The sequence below is a fragment of the Colobus angolensis genome, unplaced genomic scaffold (assembly GCF_000951035.1).
Source record: "Colobus angolensis palliatus isolate OR3802 unplaced genomic scaffold, Cang.pa_1.0 Scaffold36, whole genome shotgun sequence".
In the NCBI taxonomy this organism is placed as follows: Eukaryota; Metazoa; Chordata; class Mammalia; order Primates; family Cercopithecidae; genus Colobus; species Colobus angolensis.
The window spans coordinates 3789145-3806835 of NW_012116932.1; the positions used below are offsets into that span (position 1 = coordinate 3789145).

At 38.5% G+C, this 17691-nt stretch overlaps 1 protein-coding gene across 1 annotated transcript in view; it reads right to left on the reverse strand.

The window, feature by feature from the left end:
- The window catches only part of MYRIP (myosin VIIA and Rab interacting protein), a 417935-nt gene that overhangs the window by 312765 nt on the left and 87479 nt on the right, over positions 1-17691 (reverse strand). The window contains exon 2 of the mRNA XM_011953264.1: positions 16445-16581. The gene's annotated coding sequence lies outside the window, so the exon portion shown is untranslated. The remainder of the gene's footprint in view (positions 1-16444; positions 16582-17691) is intronic.

Here is a 17691-nt window from a genome sequence, read left to right on the forward strand (position 1 = left end):
TGAGTTCAGTTTCACTTTGCTATTAAGGCTCATTTCTAGAATGTCACATTCCTGGTAGTGAATAATTGGATAGGTTATAAAGTTGATGGAGTACAGGCTGAATTTAAAGTAACGTGAAGGAAGTGACTTTGTTATGTGAGTCAAACTAAGTGGCTATATCTTTAATTAATGTAATCTTTTTGACTAACCATTATTTTATTCTTTTTAGTCATATGTATGTTGACTCTACTGTAAATGTGTGTTATAGTAGAAGTGAAGACAAAAACAGGATAAAATATAGTATATGATTATAATTTTAGAATAAGCAATAACTTTTGTCACCAGGTTTCCCAAGACTTAAACCAGTTGCTTAGTCAATAGCTCAGGGAGAGTTTTGGCTTTAAATGGTTAGTTATTTCGGTTTTTATATCAGCAATTAATTTAGTGATGTTATTTGATTTGAGGTATTGACATTTATGATAGTGCATGTTTTCCCTTGGGCTGTAGTATGTCTAAAGTCATATGGTTCTGTAATATAGCCTTCTTTTTTTTTATAGGAGTTACTTTATTGTTTAATAATAAGATATCTATGTGGCTATCATTTAGGGCCTTTTTATATTTGGTTAGGGCCTCTATATGTTAAATGGCATTTTTTATATCTAGTTGTGGCATAAAGATGAAAACTAAATGATTCAATCAACTGAGTTTAAAATAAACCCAATAAGATTACAAATGAGGAAGGTTTGTGGGGTTTGAAATGGTATGCTTTGGTATGCTTATGTCCAAATATAACCCAAAGAACATGGTAACTATGGCCATAGATGAGTATCACACAGCCAAGGTGTTCTTTTCGGAGCTAGCCAATAAATGCTTGGTCATTGTGTCTATTTAGTGGCATGTCAATCAGTACTCTGTAAAATAATGGCATAAATATACTGTTTTGGGGGTATCTATTTTATTTTCTTAGTGTTATTTGGCCAGGTATCTTTGGTGTGATTTTTTGTTGTTGTTCTCAATACAAAGTGGCAAGCTGACTAAGCTGACCAGAGAAGCAGGTAAATCAGAGAAAATTGTCCATAATTTGTGTTATATCATCTTGAATTGAGCTGTCTTATCTTTTAGTTGAGACAGTGTTACTGTCTTACCTCTTAGTTGGAGCAGTGCCACTGTTAAAGCTAATGAATTGGGGTTTTCATTGAAAAATTTTTAATGACTTTTATTTTGTAAAGTTTCATTAATAGATTAGTGATATATATTATCTTTAGACATATTAGTGCTAAGTACTGGTGACTGTTCTTGAAAAATAAAGATATATTTTTGATATTTTATTTAGTCTTTGGAGAGGAGATATCTATCATGATAGGACAGAACCCCTAGAAAGGGCATGAGGCCACATACCCAGCAAGTGTCTTTTTTCTGGCTATTAACATAGTCTTGTGCCCATTGTAAGAAGAGATTGTGTTATGGGTAGCAGTTGATAATAGTAGCATTAAAACATAAAAATTAGGGGAGGGGTGAAAAGAAATAAATTAAATGAGAACTTATAAAAGAAAATATTTTTCATCTATTAACGATTATTAATATCAAGGATTTGTTTAGATTTGGGCCTGGTCTAGTGTCTTGGGAAGGTTGACTGTCTCAGATGTTTTTTTTTTTTTTTTTTTTTCGGCCTGGCATTGACCTATCTAATAGTGAAGATTACCTTCCAGTGAAATTATCTATTTAGGTGGTAAGATATATGAATTTAAGGGTCTATGTCTTCCAATTTTGCAGTGCAAGGGTTACTAGTAAGAATTACCTGATAAAATCCTTTTACTTGGGTTGGAGAGAGTCTTTTAAAAGATACTGCTTTTAGTAAATGAAATCTCTTGGTTGAAATTCATAGTCTTTAAATTTTTGTCTCCCAAAAGCTCACCATGAAAATAATTTTTTATTAACATATAATTTTTAATTAGCTGCCATTGTAATAGTTGAATATGTCTCCATTTAATATCAGAGCTGTATAATTTTTTGAGTGAATTTTATAGGTTTATCTGTGATAATTTTAAATGGAGACAACGGATGTCTATTAAAAGGGGTTGATCTTAGGTTATACAAAATCAATGGAAGAGCTTTTGGCCAAGGAAATTTTAAAGCCTCAGTTAATTTTGTCAGTTGAGTTTTATTATTTAGTTTGTGTTTTTCCTAACCAGATGACTGGGGATAATAAGTATAATGGATATGCTGGAGGACGAGCCAGATTTTATATACTGATTGTACTGATTGAATTGTCTGTCTAGCAAAGCAAGTGCCTCTGTTGTTAAGAAGTTCCAGGGGAATTCCTTAAGTTAGAACAATTTTTTAAAGATAATGTTACTTATTGCTAAGGCCTTTGTTCTTCCGTGTAGAAATGTTACGATCCAATGACAAAATATGTAAATTACCATTAGAACACATTCACATTCTTGTGATGGTGGTAGCTGAATAAAATCTAAGTGTTATGCTCCAAAGGGGCCTTTAGGAAGGGGGAAATGTCTTTGGGAACTGTATAAATTTTTAAATCACATTTTGGGCAAATGTGATAGTCATTATATATCTTATGATCTATGGCTGGAGAGTGTTTTAGAAATACCTTTTTTCTCAACTATTTTATCAGGACACCAGGGAGTTAAGTCATATGTAGGTTTACAAATGATGACTGAAATGTAACAGGAAGTATAGGCACATTGGCCCATGTCATATCTCATCTTTGGGAGAATATGTTCCTCCTTCTGTTTAGTTTTTGGCTTGTTTGTTTGCTTGGATTTTGGAGTTCTAGACTTAAAAAGTTACATGTCAAATTTAGTGTTCTTTAGGTCATTGATTTTAGAAGTTAATATAGATTGAAGTTGATACAGATTGTTTATTTTATTGTTTAGATGTATTTAGAGCAGCTTTTTTTTTTGGCTATATTATTGGCTAGCGATGTTTTGTTTGTTTTTTGGAGTATCTGATTTGGAACGAACTGGGATTTTAATAATGACCAGACATTTTGGTAACAATATGGCTTTTAACAATCATATAATAGGGTATCTTTTTAAATGTATTGATCAGAAGAGGTTAAAACCCCTCTTTGTTTTATAGCATTTAAAAATTTTGAGCTATTCTGAAAGCATCTCTGCTGTCTATATGCATATTAGCAGAATTTTTTGGTCAGTTAACAGGCCCTAATTAATGTTATCCATCTTATTTGTTGAGCCAAGATGACTTCTGGTTTTATTTTTTCAGTTAAAGTACTGTAACCTGTGCAATAAGTTCCAGATTTAATTTTAAGTAGGATCTATCTATAATCCACATAACATCAGTGTTAGTAAGAGGAATCTCTTGTAGGTCTGTTCTAGAAGAGCAAAGCTGGTTGCTTAAGATTATGCAACCATGAAGCATCTCATCTGAAGGTAGAGGCAGAAGAGTGGCAGGGTGCAGATGACTGCACCTAGACATTGTAATGTGAGGTATAGAAAGAAGAGGAAGTTCATAAGAAGCTAATCTGCTGACAGAACAATGTTGAGTGTGGTGTGAATTCACAAGTGCTTCCACAGAATGTGGAACAAAGACAGTGACGGGAAAACCCATCACTATTTCTTCGGTTGTTCTTACTAATAGAGCAGTGGCAGTTTTTGTCCTTGTGCAAGGTGGCCATTTTTTAGCCACAGAGTCTTGTATCCTTCTGGTCTGTTTTAGTAGCCACATTTTTGTGTTAGACTGCCCTAAGGCATTTTTATGATTTCATGAACAATGAAAATGGAATATCATAACATGGGTGTCTCAAAGCTTGGGCACTTACAAAGCTTTTTTTTAAAAAAAACTTCTTTCAGTGTTAACTGATTTTTCTTAGTCCATTTCAGGGGGTCTAGTTTGTCTTGTTTAGAAGAGTATATAAAGGCTGAGTTTTTAGGGAGAATTTGAAATTTAATTCTGATAGTATCCTGTCACCCCCAGAAATCTTTTTAGTTGTTTTATAGTTTTGGGGGTAGGGAAGACCAATATACTGTTTAGGTGGATGAAAAGACCTTTGATATTAAATTACCCAAATATCTTTGTGTGGCAAAACTAATGTTTTTGTTTTTGTTTTTATTGAGGTCTTGTGTCCCTTTATGGCTAATGGTTATAACAGGTGAATCTCATCCTCTATAAAGGTTTGCCTATCCTCTAAGCAGAGAAGCAAATCACCTATGTATTGTATTAAAATAGATTTCTTACAGAAGTCAACATCTGAGAGACCTTTTAATATTTGTGAAAAGTAAATGGGGCTCTCAGTGTATCCCTGAGGCATGACTCTCCCTATGTATTTTCTGTCTTCCCAAGTGAAAGAAAAGAAAAATCATCTTTATCTACAGGAAAACTGAAGAAAGTATTATATAAATTTATCACAGTAATTTTTTTTTTTTTTTAAGATGGAGTCTTGCTCTGTCACTCAGGCTGGAGTGCAGTGGTGCGACCTCAGCTCACTACAACCTCCGCCTCCTGGGTTCAAGTGATTCTCCTGTCTCAGCCTCCCGAGTAGCTGGAATTACAGGTACATGCCACCACACCTAGTTAATTTTTGTATTTTTAGTAGAGACGGGGTTTCACCATGTTTGCCAGGCTGGTCTCGAACTCCTGACCTCAGATGATCTGCCTGCCTCGGCCTCCCAAGGTGCTGGGATCACAGGCATGAGCCACTATGCCCGGCCAAGAATTTACCTTTAGTTGATACTACAGTCAACAACGTATGGGGGTTTGGCACTACCAGATGGTGAGGAATATCATTAATTTCTCTAAGTTCTCACACAAACCTCTATCCTCTACCATTTGGTTTTCTTATAGGAAGGATTTGAAGTGTTATATGGGGATGTACAGGGAATAATCAAGCCTCTTTTATATAGTCTAAAACTATAGGTCTTATTCCTTCTGAAGTTTCTGGTTTTAAAGGGTATTAAGATTTGGAAGAGGTTTTGATGGATATATTTGAATTTTGATTGGAGCAGCTAAGATAATTTTTCCAACATCAGTGGAAGACTTTGACCATAATTGATTAGGTACTGCATTTAGCAGTTTTTGTAACTTTTTATCACTGAATTATTTGGTGTCTTCTGTTTTCATATCATTCTAGTACTAATTCCAGAGGTGGTCAGAACCGAAGAACCTGCCAACCTACTGGGCACATCACCATATCTGGAGAGCCAGATGCAGCTGGATATGCAGGAGCTAGTCTCTTCCAGCCTGAGGTATAAGAATTAGTCAGGGAAGGGGTCCTAAGTCTTAGGCCCACACCCACTGATAGAGGAGAAGCTGACACAAAATGGGAGCCTGTAAGTCAGACCCGCAGGGGGAAGGTGAGCACAGAGGGCTGGGACCAGGCCAGGGAGGCTGGCTCTCCTGGCGATTTAAGGTCTCAGCCTGGTTGCCAGCCAAAAAGTGTCTGGGCTAGGACAGGAATCTCCCCAAATGGGAGACAAAGGTCATTATAAGTCACCCTGATAGTCAGGGAGAGGTTGTTGATGAATTTCCTTCTGGAAGTATCAGGTTCAGAAATGGACCAGGAGGTGGACCTGTTGGCTTCAGAGGCTGAATAAGGAGGAGAAGGCAGCCCTTTAACCCCAAGGCTGGAAACTGTCCCCAGGCACTGAAGGAGCCCATGAGAATAAGTTGTCACTCCACCAGCACAGCACAGAGAGAGGAAGAAACTCTGATTTCCAGGCTGTTCATCTGTGCTTACCTCCTCTGCGTTTTCAGGCCATTTCTGGCTAAAGGATTTTGTACAGACCTGAATTACTATAAGTGAGAAAAGCTACTTTTTCAAATTGCTGTGGAAACTTTCCTCCTTGCTCCCTTTCAAGTCCTGAATTCTACGCACATGTAATGCCAAATAAATGCTTTCCATGGCCAGAGGTCTAAGAAATGAAGGTCAGGCCAAGATTAATGCCACAAAAGCTTTATCAGGGCCCAGAAGTTGAGCCTCTGACATTTGCAGTGGAAAAGTAAATAAGATCAGGAACTTGGAGCCATAAAAGCAATCTAGTACAAAATTGTTATTAAATAAAGTGGGATTATGGGGAAAACATATTCGAATCTCCAAATGAGTAACTGTACATCTTTGAAGGGCCACAAGTTAAAAAGCAAATAAGAACATCAGCATGATCCTTTTTTTTCTACATTACAAGCACACTTGTAACATCAAACTGTCCTGACCATTTCTAAAGGCAGACCCCACAGGTGAATGTCTGGTAACTTTATGGTACCAAAGATGTCACATAAATTTTGAATAGTGGGCCATTCTAAAGCCATGTGTTATTTCAAAGGTCATGATGTATTTGGTCAACCATTAACTTCAGGGAAACATGAAAGAGTTCGTTCTGTCCTGAGATGCATAAATGCTTTGTCATGAATATGGCATGGACCCAGTATGCTTTCTTTTTAAACTGTGTAATAAAACCAACACTGAGGCATGACTCAGAGACCACCTTCACATGACAGAGACAACAATATTTGATAGCAAAGACCAATATCTGACTAATTAGCTAAAACTTTAGCTGGCTCTTACAGATACCTAAACACCACATATAAAAAAGGAATAATCCGAAACAAAATTGGGAAAGAAAGCTTACTTTTTGGTTTTATAAATTCCAAACTGCTTAATCTTGCATTTCAGACCAGCACTGTCCAATAAAAACATAATGTGAGCCATATACATAACTTACAACTTTCTAGTAGTCACATTTTAAAAAGTAAAAAAAAAAGTGAAATTAACTTAAAAATATATTTAAGATGTAATTTTAGAAACATTTCAATGTGTAATCAATATAAATATTATTGAGCTATTTTACATTTTTTATACTTGATCTTTGAAACCTAGCATTTATTTTACACTTAGACTACACCCCAATTTGGACAAGACATATTCAAAGTGCTTAATTCCACATGTGGCTAGTTGGCTACTGTATTGTCCCAACTGCACACTTCTCATATACTGATTTAAACCCTACTACTTTCCCACCCCTGAACACATCTCAAGTTTTGGCAAGCACAGATGCCAGATTTTCCAAGATGGTCCTAATTTCATCTATTCTATCCCATGGCACCTGTATGTCCTTGTTTTCAGTACCAAGGGCAGTGTACTGCCCTGGTACTGGTCTCACTCTAGGGCTGCTCTGCCTGAGTTTGAATTCACTTCTTACTCTGTACTACCTGAGCAAATTATTTAACACCATTTTAGAGCCTCGGTTCTCCCATTTTGTAAACAGATAAGAGTGTGTGGCCGGGCACGGTGGCTCATGCCTGTAATCCTAGCACTTTGGGAGGCTGAGGCAGGTGGATCACGAGGTCAAGAATTCGAGACCAGCCTGACCAACACAACAAAACCCCATCTCTACTAAAAATACAAAAATTAGCTGGGTGTGGTGGTGTGTGCCTGTAATCCCAGTTACTCAGGAGGCTGAGGCAGGAGAATCTCTTGAACCCAGGAGGCAGAGGTTGCAGTGAGCTGAAATCCACCACTGCACTCCACCCTGGGTGACAGAGTGAGACTCTGTCTCAAAAAAAAAAAAAAAAAAAATGTGCTTTTCCCAGGATTGTTAGGGTCAAGGGAGATGATATCCCACACTCTGTTCAATGCTATTAGCAACAGTGAAGTAGAATTATCTGCAAAACAGTCTCTTCCTCCTCTACTCCACCACAGGTCCCAATTTGGGGTTGTGAAAACATGTTTCCTTTTCTGCCCATATTACTTTACCCAGGATGCTCCCTGTTGCCCAGACCTATGTGTCAATCCACTAAAAAATCCAGTCCATCTTTAAGGGTCAAATAAAAAACATCCTCCTTCAGGAAGTCTTTTCCTTTTCCTAGCCCACTCCTCCAAGACAGATGTGTTCCCATGAATCTGCCTTAATATCTTTATTGGTCATCGTCTACAGCATCCTAATTATTCATATAGGACTTAGCTCATCTTTTGGGGTCTTCTTCAAGGGCTAATAACTTTACTAAATTTTTCAGTCTCCTACTGCCCTTTCACCCCCTTCACATCTGCCCAGAAGGCTCCTGACATTCAAAATATAATTTTGAAGCAAATTAATAAATACCCAACAGCTCTGGATTAATATTGGCCTTCCATTATTGACAAAAATACCAATACTAAGTAAGATAGAGTTTTTTTAAAAAAATCTTGTGAGATATCTTCTAGCTTTAAGATCGATCCTCTCCACTCTACTTTCTGCAGCCTGCACACCTCCCCTCCATGAGTATGCAGGCCTTCTTCCAAGGTCTCCCAGTTCAGTCTCCTCCTGGGCCTTCTCCCATCACAAAGTGATCTTAACCTGAGCTGTGTCCTACTTCCCACTGCACCATTAAATGCATCTGCTCTCAACTCTGATTTTTCAGAGCCCTGCCAGGTGATCTGATCTACCAATCCCACTGAAGGAACTACCTTGGAGCGTCCCCACTGAGACAGCAGATTTCATTAACTGGGCAGGTTAATGCCAAAGTGTTAGTGCAGAATATCAAAGAGCTACAAAAGGCCCTGAGGAGACCTCAGGCAAATGCACTCTGTGCATACACAGTTATTTCACAAACCATAAGGCATATTTATTCTAAAGACAAGGTGATCTGTCTTCCAGCTTCAAAGAAGGATATAACCAGAAGTATTTGCTAATTCATTAGCTCTATTTAAGTGTCCAGAACAAAAGAGAGTAAAAGCAAAGGAATGTTACTGTTTGAAATAGAAACTTTTTGAGTTTCTATGAAGTTCTTGTGATAAAATTTTTGTTTAAAATGAAAATAAATCTTGAATGAAGACAGATCACTAACTCATTTTATTAAAGCACCATGTTCTTTCTACTTTAAAAAATAGTGATTAATCCTCAAAGGAGTCTCTGTGTAACTGACGAGAAACACAAATTATTTCTAGATTTTGAGAAAGGCTATGCTTCCTCAGAGTGGGTCTCCAATACACCCTGGCAGCTCTCATTTATTTTCTCACAACACTTAGACCTGATCAATGAGGGATGGAAGATTACCCCTGGAGGTGGCAAGGAAGATGTGGGCCACATCTTCAAGTGAGTAATGCTACCATTATGGGCAACAGAAACAGGTCTCAAAAGCATTTATTTCTCCTTCCTTAACACAGGCCAGAGGAGGAGCTGACACATCATAGCTGCTGGGCTGTGGCAGCTATGCCTGAGACAGACAGCAGGAAGTGCTATCTCACACTCACTGCCCTCTCCCCTCCCTTCCTTCCCCTGGCCCAGTCTAGGCGCCAATTGCAGCTACAGAAAACAATTTCATCCAATCTAACACCTGCTACTCCACAGACCAAGTCCATTAGAGCACCAGTAACCTTTGGAAGTTATCCAAATGCTAACTAGCTTTTGGCAAGCACATAGTAAATGAGAAATTTTAAAGCCTGTGGCTATCTCATCAATGACTCCAAGACTCAATTTGAACACCAGAGGATTGTGCAATTAACAGTCATTTTTAAAACCGCTTTGTAAATGTTCCTGATGATATAAAATCATAGAGCATAAACTGTGATTCCAGTTTAGGTCTGGATATCTTGCTACAGGTGTCTTCTACTACCTTAGAGGCCTGATGGCAGAAGACACGGAGCCCTGACATCAGGAAACTCAGGTCGCATCCAGACTCTTCCACTAATTGCCTATGCACCCTCTGAGGATGCTTCTTCATCTACAAGTCAAAGGCTGGGGCATAATAAATATTTGGCTCTCTTTTAGCTCTCAAAAACCATATTACTTAGAGTAATACTAGGCTATGTCGCTGTAAGAAATATACCCCAAGGCCTCAATGACTTAACGCAATGAACCCACACAAAGTCTCCTGCTGATCATCAGAAACTCTCTTCCATCCAGTGTCAAAGGGATCAGGCTCTCTCTGTCATGTGGTGCCATGTTTCCACACAAGGCCTCCAAGGACACCACAGAAGGCGAAGGGAGAGGTAGTAGAGTCACATCAACTCTTAAGTGCCCTGACCTGGAAGTAATACAGGCCCTTCCTCTCACTGTCAATTATCCAGGGCTAGTCACATGACTGCAATCTAACTGCAGGAGTATGCATGAGCACATAAGATATTTGATGAGCACTATTTATCTCTGCCACACAGGTGACATTCTATTTACTTATTTTAATAATTTAATCTATCTATATATTTATATTAACAAAACATCATGATATGCTACACTGTGGATGTGAAGAAAAAGTTCTTAAAATTATGTCTGCCAGATACACAGAAAGGCAGATGGAGAGGAGGGAACATGGCCTTTGACGATGAACACTAAACCAAATGCCCAACACCCAAGTAGACACAGTCCATGGGGTGCTTAGGAGTTGGGTACTCAGGAGTTACCACGGCGAGACCAATGCACTCAATTTGATGCCAGCCCTCCTCTATCTGAGTTACACAGGAAGCATTGGGGTCCAACAGAGGGAAACAAGTCTTAACCTCTCCCACCACTAATCACACTGAACCTCGATGGTCTGCCTCCTAGTCTGCTGATAGCCTAGGAAGCTGTATTTGCATTTCTTCCTCCACTGGGGCCTCTTTTCTTCTCTAAGACTTTATTTCTGCCATGAACAATGTCATCAAAAACATGCTTGTTGAAAAGCTGTCCAACAGTACCTGGTGCAGGTATAAATACCACACTGATCCCAGCTGAGGGTCCCATACTTACCACTCAAATTCTAGTAGAAATCTAGTAGTTGGGTAAGACTTTTGAACATAATGGACTTAAATGTGGCATAGGTGCCCGGTTATATTTTTCTACTATTTGAAAATTTATCAAGAGTTACATAATTGAGAGAATAAAGACATGGAAAAAGTCATATGATATAGATGATATATTTCATTACTGGGAAAGCATAACTGCTACAGACAAAGTTGAAGATACTGTGTTGTTATACTAATTTATTATTTCCATTGAATTCTGTTTAGGCATTCAATATGTTTAGCCATATGCTCCTAAAGGGAGGAACACTAGAAGCAGAGAGGGCAATCCAAGCAAAGTGTAGAAACCTGAAAGTTCATGAAAAGATATGTTCTCAGTGGGCAAGACCAATGCCTGGAATCATAGAACCTGAGGATAGAGCTGTTACAGAGAGAACAGAGCCCATTGCATGGGGTGCCTCACCCCAAAGGCTCTACAACAGAGATGAAGGAAAAGTCAGGGTGAAGTTTCCAGAAATGTCAACTTTCCTACGAATGGGACATGGTTAATGTGCAGCAATGACCCAGCCTTTCCTGGATTCATTTTGACCTCTGAGGCTCAGAGGTCAAACAGCCCAACATAATGATGATAATCATGATAGAAGGACTCATACCCATATCTGTTTGACCCCAAAGCATGCTCTACACATATACTATACACTGGGAGTGCTTTCCACCTCTTCACGCTCCCCAGGATCCTCACATGACCTCGACTAGTAAGCAAGGTACTGTGGAATTTAGATTCCAGATGATAGACAAAGCAAACACTTAATGGCCTCTGCTCCCTCTCAAGACCCCTTTCCAATGACAGCAAAGAAATAAAAGCATGATTAATTCATAATGGTAAAGAGAAAAGGAAAAGAACAATCAGACACCTGCTGACTTCAATAAAGCTCTGAAAAAGAGGGAGAGGCAGAAGTAAACAATGTTAATATTTTCAATCATAACTATATAGGGGCTACAACAGTTAAAATCATCCTATGAACAAAACAGGAGACTCAAATGTGTTTTTGGAACAGCAGGTGAATGCCCCAACCTTGTAAGTGTGAGAGTAAAGCTATTATAGGGAAAGCTGGGGCACAGGGTAGAAGGAGGTAAAGGCAGGGACACTATTTGAATGTTGCACTGTCAGAACTGAAAAAGAATGGCAAACGTTGACAGAACAAGACTCAGAGGTTTCCATCTATTATTTAAGTTTGAAAGATAACCAGTAGAAAACGAAGCCAAAAATAAGAATATAATCATCAAGAAACAAAAGACAAGGGTAATATAAGTAAGTGAGCTAAGTCCCCAATTTCAGAGCAGAAAATTGAAAGAATGTCTAATACTGATACATTGAAATACAGCAACAGAAGCACATGTTTAGATTAATGAAGGTCATGCCAGGAGCCCTAAAGGACAAAAAACTAAATATGGAGCAGAGGACTTAGGCTTTTCATTATAAGGTCTTCTTTACCATTTGCATAATTTTACTATTCACCTGAAAACATCTGATAAAAAAGAAAAACAAAAAATAAAATTAACCAAGTATGATATGAACTTTTTGACACATTTACCTGAGTAATCTAGATAAAACCCAAAGCACCTGGAGGTGGGAGCAGGTGTCACCATGCCTTTTGTTCCTAGCATCCTCCATTCATAGTGTTAATCCTGTTGTGTGTCTTGGAGGAATGTAATCAACATTTATTCTACTGAATTTGTAAATAAGTCCTCACCTCCAGTATCTGGTACTACACGTCTACTATACTCAGGTCTATCAATTCTCTATCTTCCCCCAACAGTCCTGCTATAAACATATAGCTTTAATGGAATTAAAAATTCAATGCATCACATCCCCAGTGCTGAGAAAGTGCCTCATCTTACTGACACGGTGTTGACAGAATCACTTTACATAGTGAGGCCTATGATTGCCTGCACACAGCAGCTGATATCTACACACCAACCACGATGTGCCTCTACTCACTGTGAGCTGTAGCAGGGAGTGGGGGACAGTAGGAGTCCTGCAAAGAATGAGGGCTGTAGCTTTCCCCACAGTGTCCTTCTCCATTCACCTGCCAGAGCCAGGACAGTCACACTGCTCCTTCCGTATGGGTAACAATATCACGTCCATTCTAAATACATGCTTTTGGGAAATTAAAAAAAACACGACCAGGCACAGTGGCTCATGCCTGTAATCCCAGCACTTGGAGAGGCCAAGGTGGGCAGATTGCTTGAGTTCAGGAGTTCGAGACCCACCTGGGCAACATGGTGAAACCTCATCTCTACTAAAATACAAAAAATTAGCCAGGTGTGGCAGCTTGCACCTGTAATCCCAGCTACTCAGGAGGCTGAGGCAGGAGAATGGCTTGAACCCGGGAGACAGAGGTTGCATCATACCACTGCACTCCAGCCTGGGCAACAGAGCGAGACTCCATCTCCAAAAACAAAACATAACAAACCAAACAAACAAACAAAAAACAAAGAAAAACACTTAGCTATGGATTTTTAAAAAATTTTAAATAGCAGAATTTGGAAAAGATCTAACTTGTTATAAAAGGACCTTATTAAAGGGGAAGAAAATTACAACAAAACTAAGCTCCAACTCTAATCAGCCTAACCATAAAATGACAAATTAAAACAGTAAAATATTCTCAGAGACACCCAATGCCATGCTTGCCTTCTGAATTATCTCAGAAATAATGACAAAATTAAGAGGTTTAAGATTCAAAACAACCAGACTAGTGAGTGGACCTTGTTTGGATTCTGATTTGAACATACTGTAGCAATAAGACAGCTGGATAAATTTACTGGACATTAGATGATACTAAAGAATTATTTTAAGGAACTGGGCCTACTCTGATTAACTGTGTGATTCTGAGCAAATTTTGTAATCTCTCTGTTTTTGGGTGCCTCTATGTAAGCTGGTGCTAACATTATAGTGACTTCAGTGAGGAATCAGTAAGATAAATTGTGTAGTACCCAGGGCAGTGCCAGTTCACGCTGACTGCTTTATACCTGTTAGTTCTCTTTCCATGAATTCTTCATCCCCATTATCCCTCTTTATATTACCAGGATATGTTCTGAGGACACTTAATTCACACTTCCACCTCCTATTTACTATTATACTTAATGTCTGCATTGAAGAACAGACCATTATAAACACTGGATAAGCTCTACTACACTCAAGACCTACCCTCACAAGACCTAGCCAGAGAAACTAGGTAAATAAAGAACAGCTCTATTTACTGTTAGGAAACTAATTCAAGACTGTAAAATTTTTAAAAATCATCTATTATGAGTTATACATTCATTAAAGGAAAATATTTTCTATAATTCCAAAATACTTTCAAAGTTCTAGTTTAATAATACTACCTCCTGGATTATTTCGCATACCCAAAATTCAAGCAATATAAAAAAGTGAGGTAAATGTTTGGCAATTTCAGTGATTTTGCAGTGTCATAATCTCTTTTTATTCAATAGTAAGATTCTTTGCTGAAATCATTCAGAGTGTCACCCCGGTTTGCTAGGTACCTATCGAGGCACATCACTGGTCATGGGCAGAAGACAATAGTAACAAGTGTCTTCAGAGAAAAAATGTCCAGTTCCAGTGCCACAAGAGCTGCCATGGCAAGCAGTCATTCCTCTTTGGCCACTAGTGATTTCAAGCATCATTTTCTCCAATACAAGCAGGTTCCCATGACCATGCATTTTCATAGAATTGCAGTAGGCTACTGACTGCTGTCCACTAACACTACTTGTCCTCATGAGAAAGACAGTGCCCATTTTGTTGGGTCTACTACAGTGACAGCTGCTCTTTCTTTAAAATTCTCCTCAAACCAAGCCCGAAAGCTGCTCTCCCACATGGACTGGCACCTGAGTCTGCAGTGAAGCTAAGGCAAGTCTCCACAGTCAGAAAAGGATGTTAAACAAGGTCCTGGCTTACCCATATGTGAGTTTCCAGGAGATAAAGCTTGACACACACATGGCCTTTATGATTTAAAGTAAATATGAAGATGGATTCTTCAAGCCAAACATGAAGCTAGTCATATGGATTGACAATCAATATGACTATGTCAATCAATACATGATTGACATGTATCCATCCATTCCACAGAGCTTTAGGGCACACTCATTGTGTGCCAGGCCTTGTACCCAGAAATTGGGGCACAACACTGATTAAGACATGGTTCTTTCCAATGGTCCAGTAGAGGAAAGAGGCTGAAAGATACAGGGAAAACACTACCCTGTAGAAACTGGTCTCAACATAAAACGGTGACCACAAACTTCAAGTAGGTCTTAGTGCTGCCAAGCAAGTGTACTAGTTTCCCTGCTCCATTTACTCTCCTATTGTTCTGGTGACCTTTTCCATGACATTTTAATTTCCAACTTGGACCTCCCACTTGATTCCTAGTTGCAAATACATAAGTGCCAAGTTGGCATCTCCTTTGGATGTCCAATATTCATCTCAAATTGAAGATGCCTGAGACAGAGCTCTCAACTTTACCTGGCTACCAAATACCCTGCTCCTCTGTCTTCATATTCAGTGAATGACAACTTCATTATTCCAGTTCCTATGCCAAAAAACCTTGGGGACGTCCTTGACTCTGTTCTCTTTTATACTGCATATGTAAATACGGAAATTCAGGATTATGCCAAAGCTCTACTCATGCCCTTTCTCACTCAGCTTAAAACTGGTAAATCTTTCCTACCACCAAAAAGGGATTGTTTTCCTTCTACCTTGGAGTACCTCAGACTTTACACTTCTTGGCAATGTTATCTCCCTTGCTAGGCTATAAGCACCTTAGTATAATCATCTTTATTTCTACCATTTTTTGGTCTCACATATAGTATATATTAAATATATACTTGTTTGATGAAAGACAAGAAATCTGTTAATAATTAATTGATTTTTAAAAACTGTGCTAGGCACTGTTCTAGCTGTTGGATAATCAAAGTGAGCAAAACAGGTTTTTTGCTCAGTGTCTAAGGAAGAAGTTGGTGGTGTGAATAAACCCATGGAATCCCAAGGAATAATAGGTTTATAAATGAGGGAGACTAATACTGACCTACCATCAGGTTTCAATACATCAGGCCTAATACATGACCTAATTTCTATAGCTCTGCCTTCTTCCAACTTAGGCATAGTTGGAACTTATCTGCCATAGTATTTCCCAACTGACCTGCCATAGTATTTCCAAGAGCATTTCATGGGGAAATACCAGCTGCAGAAGGAGTCAGGAAACTACCTCTTTAGGCTTCAGTTTCCTCTTCTATAAAATGAGGGAAGTGGTGCTAAGCCAGGTGATCCCATCCCAGCCTGGTGGTCAGTTTCCTTGTATCTGATCTTCAAAGCTCTTTCCCTGTGCCACAGTAGCTGAGAGTTTAAACAGAACATTGTACATATATGAGACTAATTCTCACAAGACCTGTTCACTTAACACTTTGGTTATCCTTCAATAAGACCTGCCAACAAAAAAACTAAGGCCAAGAGGAAGCTCAAGACAGCGTGTTCACCAAAAGCTCCACTCATTCTATAGCTGATAACGACGTAGAGGGTCAGAAGTCCCAACAAAACCCTGATTGGGACTGTGAGCAACACATTTCTGAACTGACATTTCTGAAACTGGCAAACCTTTCTATCAAGGACAGGACATTCTTCTGACAACCCTAAGTGTGTGTCCAAACTCAGGGCTAGCAGGAGGGAATACCCTCAGGAAACCTGTGTTGCTTGTCCACATGTGGTTTGCTGTATGCTGTTGGGCAATACAGGCATCTCACCTTAGTCGTTCTTCTTCTTTTTTGCGAAGATTGAAGTCTCTCTGAACCACCTGAAGAACATGCTCTGTTTCATTATCAGTCAAACCAGACAGGTCCAGCTTCCTCCCCATGGTTACTCAACACAGGTGAAACAAGACCTGGGAAACCAAAATGATACAAGCAAGATAAAAGCTCTACATGGACAAAATCAACCTATTTTGTTATTAAAATAAAGTTAAATACAGTTTTTATATATAAGTGTTTACGTAAGGTACTATCTTTCTCTGGACTCAGACTCAGCAAATATTTACAAATGACCTCAGCAAGGCCACAGAGAAAAAGAGAAAATAATGGATCATCAGCCAGTTTCATCATCCCAAGTCTTAAATTAAGAAAAAAAAAATTCTTTATAACAAAATGAACCATACATAAGACTCAGTATGGATTTCCACAAAATACCAAAAGGCAATATCTGAAAGTACTAAACTTCTGTGCTTTGAAGTTCTAAATGTTAAGTATTATATGTAACTGCAAAATAATACAAATAAAATAATTATTTTATAAAAATAAAAATATGTTAATTTATAAAAAGAAAATAATTCTAATACTTTTTAAAAATATCCTATGTATACTATATCCCTTAAAGTTTTAACCACATGACTATGAAATACAAACTAAAAATCAATAAATTATCTTCTTCAAAAGGATAAAAACATAGTTAAATAATCTTATTTTGCCATTTTCTCAGCAGCAGCAAAGATGATATTGTAGGGAAACATGTCTAAGCAGCACATACCTAAAAATTATGGGAAACTCTATTTTTAAAAATAATTGTTGGTTGGATGCAGTGGCTCAAGCCTGTAATCCCAGCATTTTCGGAGGCCAAAGTGGGCAGATCACCTGATGTCAGGAGTTCAAGACCAGCCTGGCCAACATGGTGAAACTGTATCTCTACTACAAATCCAAAAATTAGCTGGGCATGGTGAGGGGCACCTGTAGTCCCAACTACTTGGGAGGCTGAGGCAGGAGAATCATTTGAACCTGAGAGGCAGAGGTTGCAGTAAGCCAAGATCGTGTCAGTGCACTCCAGCCTGGGTTACAAAACAAGCCTCCGTCTCAAAAAATAGAAATGGCAAATAAGTATACAGAATAATGCTTAATTTCAATGGCAATTACACAACTACAAATTAAAACTATATTTCACATCCACCAAAATAAAAATTATATCAAATGTTGGTGGGAAGTAGGACAATGACAATTTTCATTTG